The sequence below is a fragment of the Lepus europaeus genome, chromosome 10 (assembly GCF_033115175.1).
Source record: "Lepus europaeus isolate LE1 chromosome 10, mLepTim1.pri, whole genome shotgun sequence".
Classification (NCBI taxonomy): domain Eukaryota; kingdom Metazoa; phylum Chordata; class Mammalia; order Lagomorpha; family Leporidae; genus Lepus; species Lepus europaeus.
In genome coordinates this window covers 121,571,137-121,588,085 of record NC_084836.1, presented here as the reverse complement: position 1 = coordinate 121,588,085, position 16,949 = coordinate 121,571,137, and positions in this window count along the sequence as shown.

The window sequence follows — 16,949 nt, the reverse complement described above, 5'->3', positions numbered from 1 at the left end:
TGGCTGGCCTGGGGACAAACTGTCACCTCCCAGAAGTCTCGGCTTCCTTGGCCACCACCACCGCGACCCGGCCATGTGGGAGACACAGTGCCTGTTCTCCTCCTCCACCCGCCGTGCGGTTTTGTGCCAAGCCAAGGCCCCTCGCAGGCCCAGCCTCAACGTCGTCCTGTGTACCCAAGCCTGCCACCCGGGGCCCCAAGGGTACAGAAGCAGCCCTTGACAAATGGCTGTGCCTGTTAGCCTGATTACTGGCGGCATTTAATTTGCTTAAAACGTCTGCTCACCAGGAGTCAATACAGCCCGGGTCCCAGGGACCTCGGGAATCGTCAGCACACCCGGCTGCGCCACTCGGAGCCTGCGCCCCAAGCCGACAGCTGAGGCCGGCTGCACGCAGAGGGCTCTCTCCGCAGCTCGCCCAAAGCATGTCTCGAACTCCAAGCTCTGGGCAAGGTGTCGCCGGAGCGCCAGGGTGAGGGCAGCTCCTGGTGGCCCGGCTCTGCCTCGGCGGTGCCGCTCCGGCTGCCACCGCCCCCGGCAGAGGGCACGGGCGCCCATTAACATTTAGAACACGCCGGCGACTGGGCGCGGAAATGTCACAGCTGCTGCCGCCTGCGCAGCTCGCAAACCCTGGAGCTCCCCGGCTGCCAGAGCCCCAGAAAATCGCCTGCCGGATGGGTGCACCTGCTCAGCGCCTCCTGGGCACGACTCACGGCGCCCATCAATCCAGAGGGGACCCAGGGGTCCCAGCCTTGGGGGCTGAGCGAGCGGTTCGACCACTCCCATGGTCTAAGAAACCCAACCGGTGCGCCAGGGCCCGGTCTCCCTCCACCCTCTGCGCTGGTGAGCATTCCGGGCGCACTGCCGGCGTTTGGGGCTGGGGGCGGGGGTGGCTGCTGGTGTGTGAGCCAGGCGGCGGGAAGCGGGGGGAGCCCCCTGGCCCTGCAGGATCAGGAGCCGGCAACACATGTTCCACCTGCCCCAGGCCCGGCGCTGGTTAACGAGGCGTGCGGGCCCCTGACAGCTGTTTGCGTTGCGAGCACCTGGACGCCCTCCAGATGCCCACGGGGCAGTCGGGTGCAGCGTGCAGCCTTTGGAACGATTGTGCCTGCGTGGCTGGTGCTGCGGCGTGAGCGGCCTGGGGAGCCCCGGCCCTGCTTCGTGGGCCGCAGTTTTGAAAGGAGGCAAACCCGGGGGGGGGGGGGGAGGGGGCGTTGCTCCGTGCTCCTCCCGATGGTCACAACCGCCGGGTTTTATTTAGGTGGTGGCAAAAGCACATAGGATTGACCACTGACCACAGTGCCACCCGGGCATCGTGACCATGTGGTTCCAGAACATTCCATTGTCCCCAAAATTTCCTGTACCCATTCAGAGCAGGCCCCAGCTGCCCCTCCTTAGACGACCAACCACGCGCCTTCTGTGTCTGTGGCCTGGTGTCTGTGGCGACAGCTGCACACGGCCTTGCTCTGTGCCTTTCCGGGCCTCATCCGGGCCTCTCACGCCCGCGGCTGGACCGGCAGGTATCGGGGCTGTCGCCCTCTCGCTGTGTGATGGCCATGGGCACTTGCACCTCCAGGGAGTCACCGGCACCTGAGTTCCGTGGGCTTGGGGCACAGCCCGGGACTCTGCCCTTCTCTGTCACTGCCGTGGATGTGGGCGCTGGGTGGGAGCCAGCGCGTTCTGGCACCTGCCACGGCCCACGGGGGCTCAGCAGGGCTCAGCAACTTGCCCAGTGACCCTTTGCCGGTTTTAACAAGCACCTGCTGGTATTTAAGTTGCCTGCTCTCAGACCGCGCCCCTTCCTCTCGGGCCGGGGTTTGAACTCAGCTCCCACCTCACCTCGGGAAGGAGGCTGCTCAGGGCTGAGGCTCTGCACTGAGTCTGTCTGGGGGCCTTCCCGGAGGTGGTGACCTCAGTTGCTCCTCTAGCATTTGCTTTGAAAGCATTGGGTCTGGCCAGGATGGGCACACCAGACTGGGCCCTGCCGTGCAGGGTGGACAGTTAGGTGCTCAAGGCCCAGGGATCCTCCTCCTGGGCTCCCCTGAGAGCCCCAGGGACAGTCAGACACAGCAGGCAGAGGTCAGCTCCCGCCAGGTGGTGCCGGTGCGCCCTGCAGCCGCCCTTGAGCTGGTACGGTGGCCACCAGGTGGCGCAGCGAGACCACGGATGAGCTCACGGGCCAGACACCTGCTCAGGTCAGGGTGTCGGGAGCCTCGCAGCCCCAAGTCCCTCCAAGGCTGTCTGAAGCCTCCCTTCACAGCGCTGAACCCCGCGGCTCAGTTACTGATTCACACTTCTCGATCGTCACGTGGCGTAGGATATTTTTCAAGGACATCCAACATGACGTGGATAATATCGTCGCCCGGCTCTCCCGGAAAGTGTGGGCCTTTACCGAAGGTGGCGGCGAGCGCCCGGCCCCCAGGAGGGGATTTTGCTCTGAGAGACCTTGGGATGCACAGGCCGAGGCCTGGAGAGAGGCTGAGGCTGGAGGGGCGCCAGCCGACCACAGCGCCGACTGACGCGTGGCTCAGGAGTTGAATAAAAAATTCACAGGTCTGGTTCTGCCCAAGCTATGTGGTTTCTCATTTGATTCTTTCTTATTTTTTTATTTATTTGAAGGAGTTACAAAGAGAGAAGGAGAGGGAGAGAGAGAGAGATCTCCCATCTGCTGGTTCACTCCCCAGGTGGCCTGGGTGGCTGGGGCGGGGTCTCCCACGTGGGTGGATGGCTGGGGTGGGGTCTCCCACGTGGGTGCAGGGGCCTGAGTACTTGGGCCGTCTTCTGCTGCTTTCCCAGGTGCATTAGCGGGGAGCTGGATGGGAAGTGGAGCAGCCGGGACTAGAACCGGCGCCCACATGGGATGCTGGCCTCGCACGTGGTGGCTTTACCCGCTACGCCACGGTATCGGCTCCTCTCATTTGATTCCTGAAAGGACTCCATCGGGTGTTGATTCCACCCCACATGGAGACGGAGGCTTGCAGGGCGGGTGTCGCTGGCTGGAAGGAACGAAGCCCTTCCTCCCGTGCCCAGCCCTGCCCTCCCTCCTCCCACGGGTCCCTGTGCCTCTTCCCAGCGTGGCCGAGGCTGCCGGGGCTTGCAGCGTGGGGCCGGGGGCCGTTTCCACGGGGCAGCAACGCTGTTCCGTGCGGACCCCTTGCACTCTGAGTCCGTTCGCTGAGCCCGGCCGTGCCTCCCCCACGCATGCTGGCTGTGCGTCTGGCCGGTGCCAAGGTGGACGTGCAGTGCTGGCGGGAAAGATGGTGTGCGTCCTCATGGGTGTCCACCTCGGGGTGGGGTTGCTGGTCCCGTGGCTGCTCTCCCTGAGTCTTCTGGGGGCCACTGCTCTGTTCTCGCACTTTCCGGTCTTTGCTGGGGTGAGCGCCGGACGAGGTCTCTCACCCGCTCCATCGTCCCTGCTCGTCCGTGTCTCGCCTGTGCCCCACCCGGCCTGCAGCCTGTGCTCCATGCCTCCGCCCCGCCCCACGGGGACACGTGGTTTCCCTGGAAGCAGCTGCAGCTCAGGTGGTGGGAATGTGCCCGGCTCCTGCCCGTTTCAGGGGCCCGGATATGTATGTGGCCGGTGTCGGAATTCTTCTAAGCCCGGGGAATCCTGAGTGTGGCCCGTGGGGTGGACACGAGTCATGATCTGGCGACTTTGGGCACCTGCAGATGCCAGCAGCCGCCTTGCTGTCCAGTGTGGGACCCGGGGCTCACACTTGGAAGGCGGCATTTGGCGCTTTTCCAGGGCAGAGAATGTTCCAGAAGCCCCTGGCATTTGCTCCCGGCCTGGCACGCTCCACCCGTCTCCACCCAGGTGTCCTGGGGTCCGCTTCAGTTGTCGGCACCTGGCTGGGCCTGGCCAGCTCTGCAGGCCTTTTTCTCCCTGCCCAGCCCCGGGCTCCCTGACCTCACACCCCCTCTCCCGGACCTCGAGAGCCAAGGGCCTAGTCGGCTTCCATCTGCTTCCTAGAGCGCTGTCTTCCCGTGGCCGTGAGACCCCTGTTTAACCCTCACTGGGCGGGGGGCGGGGGAGAAGGCGGAGGAACTCGACTTGGACGCCAACGCACCTGGACACAGAGCCGCGGCCCCCCTGCTGGCCTGTGGAGCCCTTGTCTGCCCTGGTCTGTGTGCCCCTGCGGGTGGCACCTCCATCGTGGCCAGAACTCCGGCCCTGGGCTCGCATGGTCCTGGTTGTCAGAGCCGAGGACCCTCGTGATTGGAGTCCCCTCCCAGGCCAGCCCGGACCGAGCGGCCGCTGCCCTTTCTCCTGCCTGCCCCAGTCCCTACCTCTCCCCCTTGCCTCTCCCACCGGCCCTGCCACCGCTGTCCGTGCCCGCCTGGTTCCTGGAGACAGTGAGTCCCGCAGGAGTGGCCTGGGCTTTTAGAATTTCGGCTTTTCTTCCTCCCCCTCCTTTTTTTTTTGGCCTTGTTTTTAAAATATTGTTGTTTATTTATTTTCCCATTTCTTGCCTAACCCTAGCTAAACCAAATAAAACCGCAGGACAGAAATTAACAACCTGCTCAAACCGCACGCTCAAGACGTCTTGGAGCCTGCTCTCCGGAGAGGAGGAAGTGGAGAGAGAGACCCCAGATAACTTAGTGCTTCGGTGGCTCCTGCTGCCACCAAGGGCCGGTGATTTATTTTGGGAAAGGCTATAGATTGGGGGGAAGTTTAGAATTAGAACGAGAGGATGTGACCACGCTGAACTCTTGTCAGAGCGAGGTCAGCTGGGAAGACCCGGACCTCCGGGACCCCGGGGAGACAGGATCTCACTCTGCATCTCTTGCTGCTTTTTTTCTTCCTTAGCAAGTTTTTGCTAAATCCTTGGGAACAAGCAGCCTCAGCATCCTGTTTTTACGTCCAGGACTAAAGATAAGGATCTGGTTTTGACCCTGACCCTGGCGGGGGGACATTGGTCCAGGGGCGCCTGTTTCCCTCTTCCCAGAGCCTGCGCCCACGGAGGCAGTGCCTTCGTGGTCATCTGCGAAACTCACGTCTCCAGGGAAGCCGGGGTCAGGGCCAGCCCAGAGCAGACGGGGAGCGGGGGCTGCTGGCGCTGGGGCGGAGCCCTCTGTGGCGCTGCTACTGACTCCCAAGCTCCCACCACCCTGGGCCTCCGCCAGCGGACACCAGCTCCCCCTGTGGCTGAGTCCCAGCCGGGATTGACTGGACGGAGCCCTGGTAATAAATTTGGGCCAGAAATTGGTGGAAAATGAGAGCAGGCACTGGGCACGCTGGTCATGGAGGATGTTTTTTAAATTTATTTATTTATTTGGAAGTCAGAGCTAGAGAGAGAGAGAGAGAGAGGAGAGACACACACAGAGAGAGAGAGAGATCGATCTTCCATCTGCTGGTTCACTCCCCAGATGGCTGCAATGGCCAAGGCTGGGCCAGGCTGAAGCCAGGAGCCAGGAGCTTCCTCCAGGTCTCCCACGTGGGTTCAGGGGCCCAAGCACTTGGGCCGTCCTCTGCTGCTTTCCTAGGCCATTGCAGGGCGCTTGATTGGACATGGAGCAGCCAGGTCTGGAACCAGTGCCTGTATAGGACGCTGGTGTCACTGGTGTCACTGGTGTCACTGGTGGTGGCTTCACCCACTATGCCACAGCACCAGCCCCTGGGGGGGACGTGCAGGTTGTATGGACAGAGTCTGGTGGCGTGTCGCAGCGAGACAGCTCGTGGTGGCCACTGCTGAGAGGAGCTGGCCAGGTGCATTGTAAGCTGTCCGGCACTGAGGCAGGGGTGACCATGGTTGGCGGGAGGTCCTGTCCTGCCCCGACTGCTTCTTGTCTCTACCCAGCAGCTTCATCGTGGCCTCCGATCCTTTCCTAAAAGATTGTCCTATACACTCAGCAAACACAGAGGGCCGGGGATTAGCCTGGGAAGCCTGCCACCCTGGACAGAGGCCTGGGCTAGGGGTGTGGGTGTGGCTGGCTCTGAGCCTCCCCTCTGAGCCCCGGGGCCAGCTCCAGCCCCACGGCTCTGCAGTCGCTCCCACGAGGGGTGCCAGGTGTTGTCCAGCCTCTCGGCCTTGGGTTTGGCCGTGGGAGCTGCCTTGGTCCCCTGAACAAGGCAGAGGATGGCACGCCTGTCCTGAGCCGAGGCCGCGGGAGGCACCCACATTTCCCATCAGTGTCCCTGGGTTTTTGCCGTTGCCAAGAGAGGAACATGCCCTGGCTCTTTCTTTTTGTTCCCTTTAAAATTTTCAACCCTAATCCTAACCCTGAAAGGCAAAGAGAGAGAGAGAGAGAGAGAGAGAGAGAGAGAGCGCGAGCGAGCTCTCCCACTTACTGGTTCAGTCTCCAAAAGCCAGGCCTGTGCCAGGCCAAAGTCGGGAAGTGGGAACTCCATCCCCGGCTCCCATGTGGGTGTCAGGGGCCCGGGCGCCTGAGCCGTCACAGCTGCCTCCACGGTGCCCACCAGCAGGAAGCTGGATGGGAAATGCAGCCGGGGGCTTTAGGCGTTGAAGGTGTGGGGGGTGCAGCAGCTTCCCCAGGGTCTGCCCTGCCCGGCTCTTCCACGGCTCCAAGGAGGAGGAGGAGAGGTGCGTGGGCAGCCGCCGTCACCAGACCCCAGTGCATGACCTCGGCTGTCTCCAGACCCCAGTGCATGACCTCGGCTGTCTCCAGGCCCCAATGCATGACCTCGGCTGTCTCCAGGCCCCAATGCATGACCTCGGCTGTCTCCAGGCCCCAATGCATGACCTCGGCTGTCTCCAGACCCCAGTGCATGACCTCGGCTGTCTCCAGACCCCAGTGCATGACCTCGGCTGTCTCCAGGCCCCAATGCATGACCTCGGCTGTCTCCAGGCCCCAATGCATGACCTCGGCTGTCTCCAGGCCCCAATGCATGACCTCGGCTGTCTCCAGACCCCAGTGCATGACCTCGGCTGTCTCCAGGCCCCAGTGCATGACCTCGGCTGTCTCCAGGCCCCAGTGCATGACCTCGGCTGTCACCAGGCCCCAGTGCATGACCTCGGCTGTCTCCAGGCCCCAGTGCATGACCTCGGCTGTCTCCAGGCCCCAGTGCATGACCTCGGCTGTCTCCAGGCCCCAGTGCATGACCTCGGCTGTCTCCAGGCCCCAGTGCATGACCTCGGCTGTCACCAGGCCCCAGTGCATGACCTCGGCTGTCTCCAGGCCCCAGTGCATGACCTCGGCTGTCTCCAGGCCCCAGTGCATGACCTCGGCTGTCTCCAGGCCCCAGTGCATGACCTCGGCTGTCTCCAGCCGGCCGCCCTGGCACTCCACGGGTGCTCGTGCTGCGGCCCCAGGTGGCGGTGCAGCTACGGCTGTAAGGCGAGGAGTGGGGTCAGGGAGGAGAGAAGCAGGCCTGGGAGGGGGCACAGAGAGACTGACTGCTGGAGTCACAGCATCACCGAGGCGGCACAGGCGCCCAGGGCTGTTGGAAACCGACGTCTCCGAGTGTGGCACATGAAGCCGGCCGGTAGCAGAGGAAGGGGCGCGCTCAGGAAGCCTCCCTAGAGGCGGGGGTCCTTGGGGATCGGCAGAATCTGGCCAGTAAGGGGGGGGGGTGTGCGGTGCGCGTGGGACAGGGAGGGGGTTCAGTGCGGGGGGGGCTGTCCCCAGGGCGGGGTCCCAGAGGACATCTTTGCAGGCTCTGTCCCCGTCCCACACGGCTGTGCCTCGTCCCGGGGAGTGAACGCAGGACACAGTGTTGGCGATCAGCCCAGACGTCCCGGGCCTTGCCCCCCCCCTGTTCTCCGGGTGCCTTCTCCCCCCTGAGCGTTTCTAGGGGTGTCCTGGTGCCGCACAGGGGCTCGTGCCTGCCCCATCTGTGGGCCACCACTCCCCTCTGCTGGTGGGCCTGGGCACAGCGCTGCAGCCTCCAGACTGGGACTGCGGGCTGGGCGAGGGTCTGTGCTGCGTGCGCCCAGAATCTGCCTGCCCCCATGGGACTTGTTCCCTCTCTCTGACTGACATACTAAATTTCATCCTTGGCCATTTGGTTTTGTTTGAGAAGAGACACATCTCCCACACACCGGCTCACTCCTCTGATGCCTGCAATGGGGGGCCGGGCCGGGCCGGGCTGAGGCTAGGAGCCGGGAGCTGGGGACTCAGCCTGGGTCTCCCTCGGGGCGGAGACTCGCTGCCGCCTCCCAGGGTCTGCATTGGCAGGAGGCTGCAGCGGGAGCCGGAGCCGGGAACTGAACCCAGTCACGGGGGAGCGAGCAGCTTAACCTGGCCTGAAACACGTTCCCCTTCGCCCTCTGCGCCCGTCACCAGGGCCACCTGCGTCTCTCGCGGGCGGCTGCAGTTCCCTCCCGTTCCAAGGGAGGGAGCCACCTCCTCTCTTTTTAGGAAGAGCCCCCCGAGCCTGAGGGGGTGCGGGGAGGAGTGGGATTTGAATCCCATTTGTCCAGATGCCACTGGACCAAGCCGGGTCCCAGTGCCATCGCCCAGGGACGACATTCACATGTCACCTCTGCCTTCCTCTCCACGACCCCTCTGCGTGTGTGCCCGTGTGCAGGGGTGTGCATGGTGCACACCTGGGTGCATGGATGCGTGTCAGTGCACTTGTGTGTCTGCATGTTTGGGCATGCAAATGCACACGTGTGTCTGAGTGCCACCTGCACGTGAGCACATGTACGTGCCTCTGCGTGTGCGTGTATGAGTCCACGTGTCCGCATGTGCGTGTGTGCCAGGAAGTGCCTCCTTGAGGAGGTGACCCGGAGTGCTGGAAGTGACACCTCAGGTGACCTGCAGGGGGTCATCCACGTGCAATGTTCATCTGGTGGAGAGTGCCCGGGCCTGCGGTGTGGCCGAGCAGGTGAGGGGCTGGAGGCAGTGAGGCGGTAGGGAGGTGGGGCTGGGGTGCAGGGCCCGGTGTGCCCTCGCTGGGGCTTGGGGTTAATTCTGGAGAAGTGGGAGGCACACAGGGCTCTGAGCGCAGGTGTGGCACTGTCCGTCACTCTGTTTCAGCAGAGTGTTGACTCTTGCTGCTGCATTCGGAACAGATGAGAGGCCTGGCCCCTGCCTAGCAGGCAGGTGGCGCTGGCGAGACTCACTGTTGCTGGGGCAGGGGGGCCAAGAGTGCAGCACGGAGTCGGGAGACCTCCTGGCTCCCTTAGCCTCGAGGGGGCGTCCTCCCCATGGCTAACCAAGCCAGGTCAAGCCCAGATGATGGGGCCAGCCCCGTGTCCTTCTCATCTGAGTGCGCGAATGCAGGGTAGAAATTCTGTGTCACCCAGGGCACACGTGGGTCTGGGTGACAGAAAGGAAATCAGCTCTGGGCGCCGGCCTTGTGGCTCAGTGGGTTGAGCTGCTGTCTATAACACCAGCATCCCATATGGGCGTTGGTTCGAGTCCCGGCTGCTCCATTTCCAATGCAGCTCCCTGCTAATGGCTGGGGAAGCAGCAGAAGATGGCCCAAGTGCTTGGGCCCCTGCACCCACGTGGGAGACCCGGATGCAACTCCTGGCTCCTGGCTTTTGGCCTGGCCCAGCTCTGGCTGCTGCAGCCATTTGGGGAGGGAACCAGTGGCTTGAAGATCTCTCTCTCTGTCTCTGTCTCTCTCTTTCTCTCTGTCTCTCCCTCTGTCTGTAACTCTGCCTTTCAAATAAATTTTTAAAATCTTAAAAAAGATGGCCAGAGCCGTGGCTCAACAGGCTAATCCTCCACCTTGCGGCGCCGGCACACCGGGTTCTAGTCCCAGTTGGGGCACCGGATTCTGTCCCGGTTACCCCTCTTCCAGTCCAGCTCTCTGCTGTGGCCCGGGAGTGCAGTGGAGGATGGCCCAAGTGCTTGGGCCCTGTACCCCATGGGAGACCAGGATAAGCACCTGGCTCCTGCCATCGGAACAGCACGGTGCGCCGGCCACAGTGGCCATTGGAGGGTGAACCAGCGGCAAAAAGGAAGACCTTCCTCTCTGTCTCTCTCTCACTGTCCACTCTGCCTGTCAAAAAAAAAAAAAAAAATCTTAAAAGAGAAAAAAGGAAATGAGCTCAAGCCAGCCTAGACCCCAGGAAGACACAGTTGGCTCAGGAAACAGAAAGTCCGAGGGCAGCTCCGGGTTCAGGGGCTCGTGGGAGGGAGACGATGCCCTGGGTTGTTCTCCCTCCGCCTTGCCTCTCCGCCGGCGTCTGTTTCCTTCTATGGGTGCCTCATTCTACTTTCGCTAGATGCGTCCCTGCACGCGGCAGGAAACTCCAGTCTCTGGGCTCCAAGGGCTCGTGACCCGGGGAGAGAGCCACTTTCTCTGGGTCACTCACACGCGTGTGTGTCGCTGGGTGACACGGAGAACTCACTCGCTCAGATGGGAAGGACACAGGGCTGGCCTCCCTGGTTAGCCAGTTTGGGTCACACGCCCATCTTGGGACCAGTCGGTCCCTGTGGCCCAGGGAGACGGCGTGCTCTGAGGGGCCAGCCCGGTTCATGGTCTGGGGGTACCTGATTGACACGTGACTGCAGGTGTGGGAGCACTGGGTGGGGGGGGTTGAGTGGAAAGAACACACATCTCTGCTTCCTGTGCTCTTGGTAAGGAAGAGCAGCGTCTCTGTCGCAGATCCGCCCGGTTTGGGAGCCACAGGCGAGGCCCTCGCAGCTTTTACCCAACCTTGGGAACGTTTGTACCTCGGGTGACCTGTGGCCCTGAAGCCAAAACAAAATGAAACAAAGGCAGACCGGGAGAGTGGTTTCTGAGCTGCTGGATTTCGCTTGCAGCCCTCTAGACCTGAGCATTTGTCCTGCGCTCGGAGCGTGCTCCCCAAGGAGGCTTTCCCGGCCGTGATGGTGTGAAAGTCGGGTTCCCGGGAGGCATTCCCCAGACGTGGCTGGGAGGGCCGCCTCCTGATGGCCTGGGGAAAGGGAAATGAAGACCTGCTCGTTAGCAGCCAAGTCCAAGGTGCTGATGTTTCCCATTAACATGATAGAAAGCCAAGTTACATCCCGGGGGTGAGGACTTTCAGGTAGGCTCGGGGGATGGGGCGGGTTTTTCCCCTAAAGTGGGAAGTTTGGGTGGGTTGAGGCTGGCCCTGCTGCCCGCAGCCCCCGTGATGCTGAGGGGGCAGCTGTGGTCCCTCCAGGCCCCCGAGGCACCCGGGGCCACCAGAGCAACCCTGGCTGCCAGCTCCCTGCTAATGCACCCGGGAAGGCAGCAGAGGACAGCCACAGGGCTGGGGTCCCTGCACCCCCGTGGGAGACCCGGACGGAGCTCCAGGCTCTGGGCTTCAGCCTGGCCCAGCCCCAGCTGCTGTGGCCATCTAGGGGAGAGAAACAGTGGATGTCTCTCCCCCACCTCCATCACTGTAGCTTTCAAATAATATTTCAAAAAAAAAAAAAAAAAAAAAAAGAGGACTAACCCTGTCACTGCCCACTTCCTGGGAGCCCCGGGAACTTGATTGTCCCCGTGTGTGCCTCACACAGTCTTCAAAGGATGGCATCTGGGTGGCGCGTGGTCCCCGTGTGCCCCCCGGCTCCCCGACTTTCACGCTCTGTGACCCCGCCCCCAAGTGGGAACCAGCGATCTGTGAGCCCACTCACAACCAATACCTCTGTGTCTGAGGTCACAGGGGGCCAGCCCAGGAGGAGTCACTCCACTTTGCCAGTGCGGTCAGAACCCCAGACACGTAGCGGAGTCCAAGGCCCAGTTGGCACCGGTTTTGCTCACCAGAGGCATGTGCTGGAGGCCACCTAGCACCTGGCTGTGGCTCGTCCCTCCCCCGCCCCCGCCCGGATGGGGGGGCGGCTCCGGGTCGGGTCTGCCTGTGAGGATCTGAGTGGTTTCCCTGGCTTCGCTGTTCACGGGAGACACAGGCTTTCAAACCCTCTGCCACGTTTTCCCGCCGTGTCAGTGCAGCTTCTCCCCTGGTCCTCTGGCTGTAGGTCAGTGTGATCACTTATGTTACTGCATTTTTCAAGAAATTTAATGGCTCATTACATAGTTTTCTTTTAAAGATGTATTTATTTATTTGAAAGTCAGAGTTACACAGAGAGAGGAGAGGCAGAGAGAGGCCACCATCCGCTGGTTCACTCCCCAGTTGGCCATAATGGCCGGAGCTGTGCCAATCCAAAGCCAGGAGCCAGGAGCTTCTTCTGGGTCTCCCACATGGGTGCAGGGGCCCAAGGACTTGGGCCATCCTCCACTGCTTTCCCAGGCCATGGCAGAGAGCTGGACTGGAAGTGGAGCAGCCGGGTCTCGAACTGGCACCCATATGGGATGCTGGTGCTTCAGGCCAGGGTGTTAACCCGCTGTGCCATAGCGCCGGCCCCTCATTGCATAGTTTTCTCCTGCAGTGTAACGAGTTGGCACACACTTGGTCACTTAAAGCAATCCCGATTGTTATCGGGCCCTCTCCGGAGCCCAGCTGCAGAGGGGCCGCTCCCCTGTGCCCTCAGTCCTGTCCGTGGGTCTGCAGGACAGGGACTCACACAGGCGGGAGTGGGCTCCCTCTCCACCCCCTTGCACAGCTCGCAGGATTAGGTCAGCCCCCAAGGGTGAGCTGATGGGAGTGGTCCAGCTGCAAATCCCTGGGCCTCCCTTGCTCCTGAGACTTCCTCACGGCCCGTACACACCCTGACTTGCCGGGTTCTGTGGCTGGAAGCACGTCCTCTTACCACCCCCCTTCCGGGGAGGGGGCCGGAGCGTGGACAGCCGGGGACAGTGGTCTTGCAACTCTAAGACACCTGCTTAGGAGGAGGATCGGTGCCTTTGTGAGACCCCGCAGACGGTGACAGGGTCCTGGGGTTCTTTCTCCTTCTGGACTGAGGCCACGCGGGTCGGCCTCCCCTGGGGACTGAGCCAGACCAGTAGCCCTCGAGCCCAGGGGAGTCCCTTCTGAAAACCTCAGCCTTGGCAGGTTCTCCCCTAACCCTGGGGCAAGTACAGAGAGCTCAGGGGAGGCGGAAAAAGTTGGGGCTGATGATCGCCCTCCCCATGATGGGTGTCTACTCCGGGAGAGCCGTCCTGGTGGGAGCAGAAACCTCCGCCCCACCGCGCACCGCCAAGCCGAGAAGAACCGGGCTGGACCGGTGCTCGCACTGTGCATGCTCAGAGCTGGGCTGCAGGAGGTCAGTGAAACTGGGCTCCACATCCAAGAGCCCCCGCTTTGTCCATTGCCCCCACCAGCAGCTGGCCCCAGCCCTCGGGTAGGGGCGGGGTGGGGGTGGGGGGCTAGGACAGGAGGGAGGGGCTGCCCGAGCAGCTATTGCCCTTCCCCTCTCTCCTGGTCTTTGGGGAGCAGGGCTTCAAATAGAATATTGATGTCTTCTTCAAATTGCTGAGTGCTTACCATGAGCTGGGCACTGTTGAAATGAAATAGCCATCTAGAACCAAATAGCACCAAGGCTTACTTTTTTTTTGACAGGCAGAGTTAGACAGAGAGAGAGAGAGAGAAAGACAGAGAGAAAGGTCTTCCTTCCGTTGGTTCACCCCTCAAATGGCCGCTACGGCTTGCGTGCTGCGCCGATCCGAAGCCAGGAGCCAGGTGCTTCCTCTTGGTCTCCCATGCGGGTGCAGGGCCCAAGGACCTGGGCCATCCTCCAGTGCCTTCCCGGGCCACAGCAGAGAGCTGGACTGGAAGAGGAGCAACCAGGACAGAATCCAGCGCCCCAACCGGGGCTAGAACCCGGGGTGTTGGCGCCGCAGGTGGAGGATTAGCTTAGTGAGCCACGGCGCCGGCCTACTTTTAAAATATATATATTTATTTTGTTTGAAAGGCAGAAAGACAGAGAGATGGTTCACCTGCTGGTTCACCCCGCAAGTGCCTACAACAGCTGGGGCTGGGCCAGGCTAAAGCCAGGAGCAAGGAGCTCCACCTGGGTCTCCCGTGTGGGTGGCAGGGACCCAAGCGCCTGAGCCATCACTTGCTGCCTGCCAGGGTGTGCGTGAGCACTGGAGCCAGGCACAGCGTCCTAGTGTTGGGCAGGAAGTTAGAAATTAGCCCTTGTGTGTGAGAGGGGCCTGGAGAAACTCTCACATCCGCAGAGGCTCTTACCCTTCAACGTCCTGCCCAGACCCTGATACCCTTCCACGTGGTCCCAGCACCCCCCCCCCCCAGGAAAGCTCCCAGAATTCTCTCTCCTCAGGCCCAAATGGGTTACCTGATAACATGGGGCAACCTGCACAGACGCCCTAGGGGGAAGCTCCTTTGCCTTTGGGGGAGCCAGGGCTCCCCACACCTGGGGAGGAATTTGCCAATTTACCCTCCATAGACCCTTTGTGCTACAGGAGGAGGAGGGGAAGGAAAAACCTGGCCATTTTTCCTTTATAAGCTCCAGCCAGAACAAAGGCTCAGCCCTCTGCCCCCTGTTGAGCCACACGCACACACACGCACACGCACACACACACACACACACCCCGGGCAGGGTGTGTTCTCTCCGTGCAACCCTGCAACCTCGCTCTCCCCAGTCCGAGTGCTGGGTGCTCTCTCTCTGTCCCTTCCGTTCTGTCGGACACCCTGTCCCCAAGAAAACCGTGTCACTTTGCTCTGTCTCACGCCTGAACTCTTGTGTGCGGACAACCCCACGGCTTTTCTCGGGTGCACTAGCAGCGTCGTCACCGTTAGGCCACTGTGCCCATCCCCAGATTCGTGTCGTAAGCAGACGATTGCTGCGCTTAGAGCCCAGTGTTCGCACAGAGGTTGGGGAGGCAGGGGCATCTCACCTGTGCGGCCGGGGGCGTGCAGGGGGCTCCCCCCACCTGCGATCTTGGGATTCCCGCCCCGCTCCCACCCCTGCTGCTCGCTCTGTTCCTTTTTTTTCTTTTTTAAAGATTTATTTTTATTTATTTGAAAGAGTTACAGAGAGAGGTAGAGACAGAGAGAGAGGTCTTCCATCCACTGGTTTACTCCCCAGATGGCCACAACAGCTGGAGCTGCGCCAGGAGCTAGGAGCTTCTTCCGGGTCTCCCATTGCAGGAGTCCAAGGACTTGGGCCATCTTCTACTGCTTTCCCAGGCCATAGCAGAGAGCTGGATCGGAAGTGGAGCAGCCAGGACTCGAACTGGCACCCATGTGGGATGCCGGCACTGCAGGCAGTGGCTTTACTCACTATGCCAGAGCACTGACCCTGATTCCATAGATTTTTATCTTCATGGAGAAGTTCTAGAAGTTTCTGAGCCGGCTGCCCAGCCATGGTCCTGAAATCCCCCATCCCCACCCTCCTGGGTGTGCCCTGTCTGCAGGGAGGGGCCCGGTGGTTCCTCAGCCGGCCACACTGCCCCTCTGCCCACTTGCAGCTACGGCTGGCACTGGGTACCAGGCATTTCTCCTGACACCCTGGGGGCCACCGTGCCTGCAGGGGCAGCTCCCCACGCCCTGGCCAGCTGGGTGCAGGCTGTGTGCCAACTTCCAGCTCTCAGCCCCACAGAAGCTCCTCTCCGCCGCTGCCCCCCTCCTGCCCCCTCCGCAGGGAAGCCTTGGGCGCCTGTGTCGGGCACTGGGGACCGAGCTGCTGGTGGAAAGGCGGCAGCTGCATTTACTGCTGTGGCTGTGTGATGAATTCCCGCCCGCCCGGGGAACAGCACACGGATGCTCGTGCTGCCCCCGAGCCCAGTGCACAGGTAAGCAAGACCACTGAGCCCGAAGCCTGGGGCACAGCCCCGAGCGCTCTGCTGGCGGCCAGCCCCCGGGGCCAGCTCTTTGGCGGATTGCGGATCCGCTCAGTGAGCAAACCTGCTTCGATTGGATTGAGGAGCATCTCCAGGGGCGCAGAGGACAGCACACCGGCCGGCAGGGGGCGCTGGTCATGCCCGGGATGATCCCAGGGCCAGCAGGGGGCCGGCAGGGGGCGCCTGGAGAGACCTGATGGGTCTCTGCTTTGGAGCAATCCCGGGTGCCTCTGTTGGTTCCGAGGACGGCACCTTTCTGAGCCGTGGTTTCCCGCTGACCCGTGACAGGCCGGGATCTGAAGGCGCCTGGGCGTGCTGCTGGCTTTGGGATCTGTGATGGCCGGGGGCCCCGAGGACTCCCAGACCCCCTCTCAGGCAGGCCTCCGGTGCACCTGCTGACTCACGTGGGCCGTCCGCAGCCCGTGTCAGAGAGCCTGGTTGGCGTCCAGGCCCCTCTGCCTCCAATCCCAGCTTCTTGCTCAGTGCACCCTGGGAGGCAGCCGACGACGGCTCCAGTACCGGGGTCCCTGACACCCACGGGAGAGACTTGAATTCTGGGCTCCTGGCTTCAGCCTGCCCAGTCCTGGTCATTAGGGGCACTTGGGGAGTGAGCCAGCATGTGGAAGATCTCTCATTCTCTCTCTCCTTTCCAAATAAAATGAAACTAAGTAAAAATTTAAAAATTATAAAAAAAAATAGCAAAATGCTTTGTACTTGCTGCTGTGTGCCTGGTTTTGTGAGGGGTAGCGCCCAGCTCTTCTATCTCAGGGACCAGCAGAGAACAGGGGATTAGAAGGCCTGTGTTCAGGGGAGCTGGCCCATGTGGGGCCAGTGGGGTGGGCCAGGAGAATGGCCCTGCCTTCTGGGGTGTAGCCAAGGCCACACCCACAGGCAGAGCTTCTCCTCCTGTGGGGAGCTCAGCCCAGCTCGGCATGAGGTCTGAGTGAGGTCACCCAGAATGATCTCTCCTACTTAACATCAGTGGACGGTGGGCTTGCGTCACCTCCACCCAACGCCTCCATCGCCAACGCTGGAACGATTGCTTGGTCGGACACCGGGGACCGTGGCTTCACCACGCCGATGCTCAGACCATCTGTCCTCAGCCTGTCTGTGAACAGACTCCAGATCCTGGGGGCCCGAGGCAGCGGGAGAAACCCCAGAGCCACGATGTGTGTGTGCGTGTGTCTATAAACACATGTAGAAGTAAACGTGTGCACACGGGCACCTGCGTGTGTCTGTGTACGTGCATAAGGTAGATGTAGAAGATCTCCCGAGGCACCGGGGCTGCTGGCCCTGCTCGGGACACCTGCTCTGCCCAGGGGTGACGAGGGTCTGTCCGCACGGTTAGTAATACTGATAAATGAAAACGGGAGCCGGGTGCCGGCAC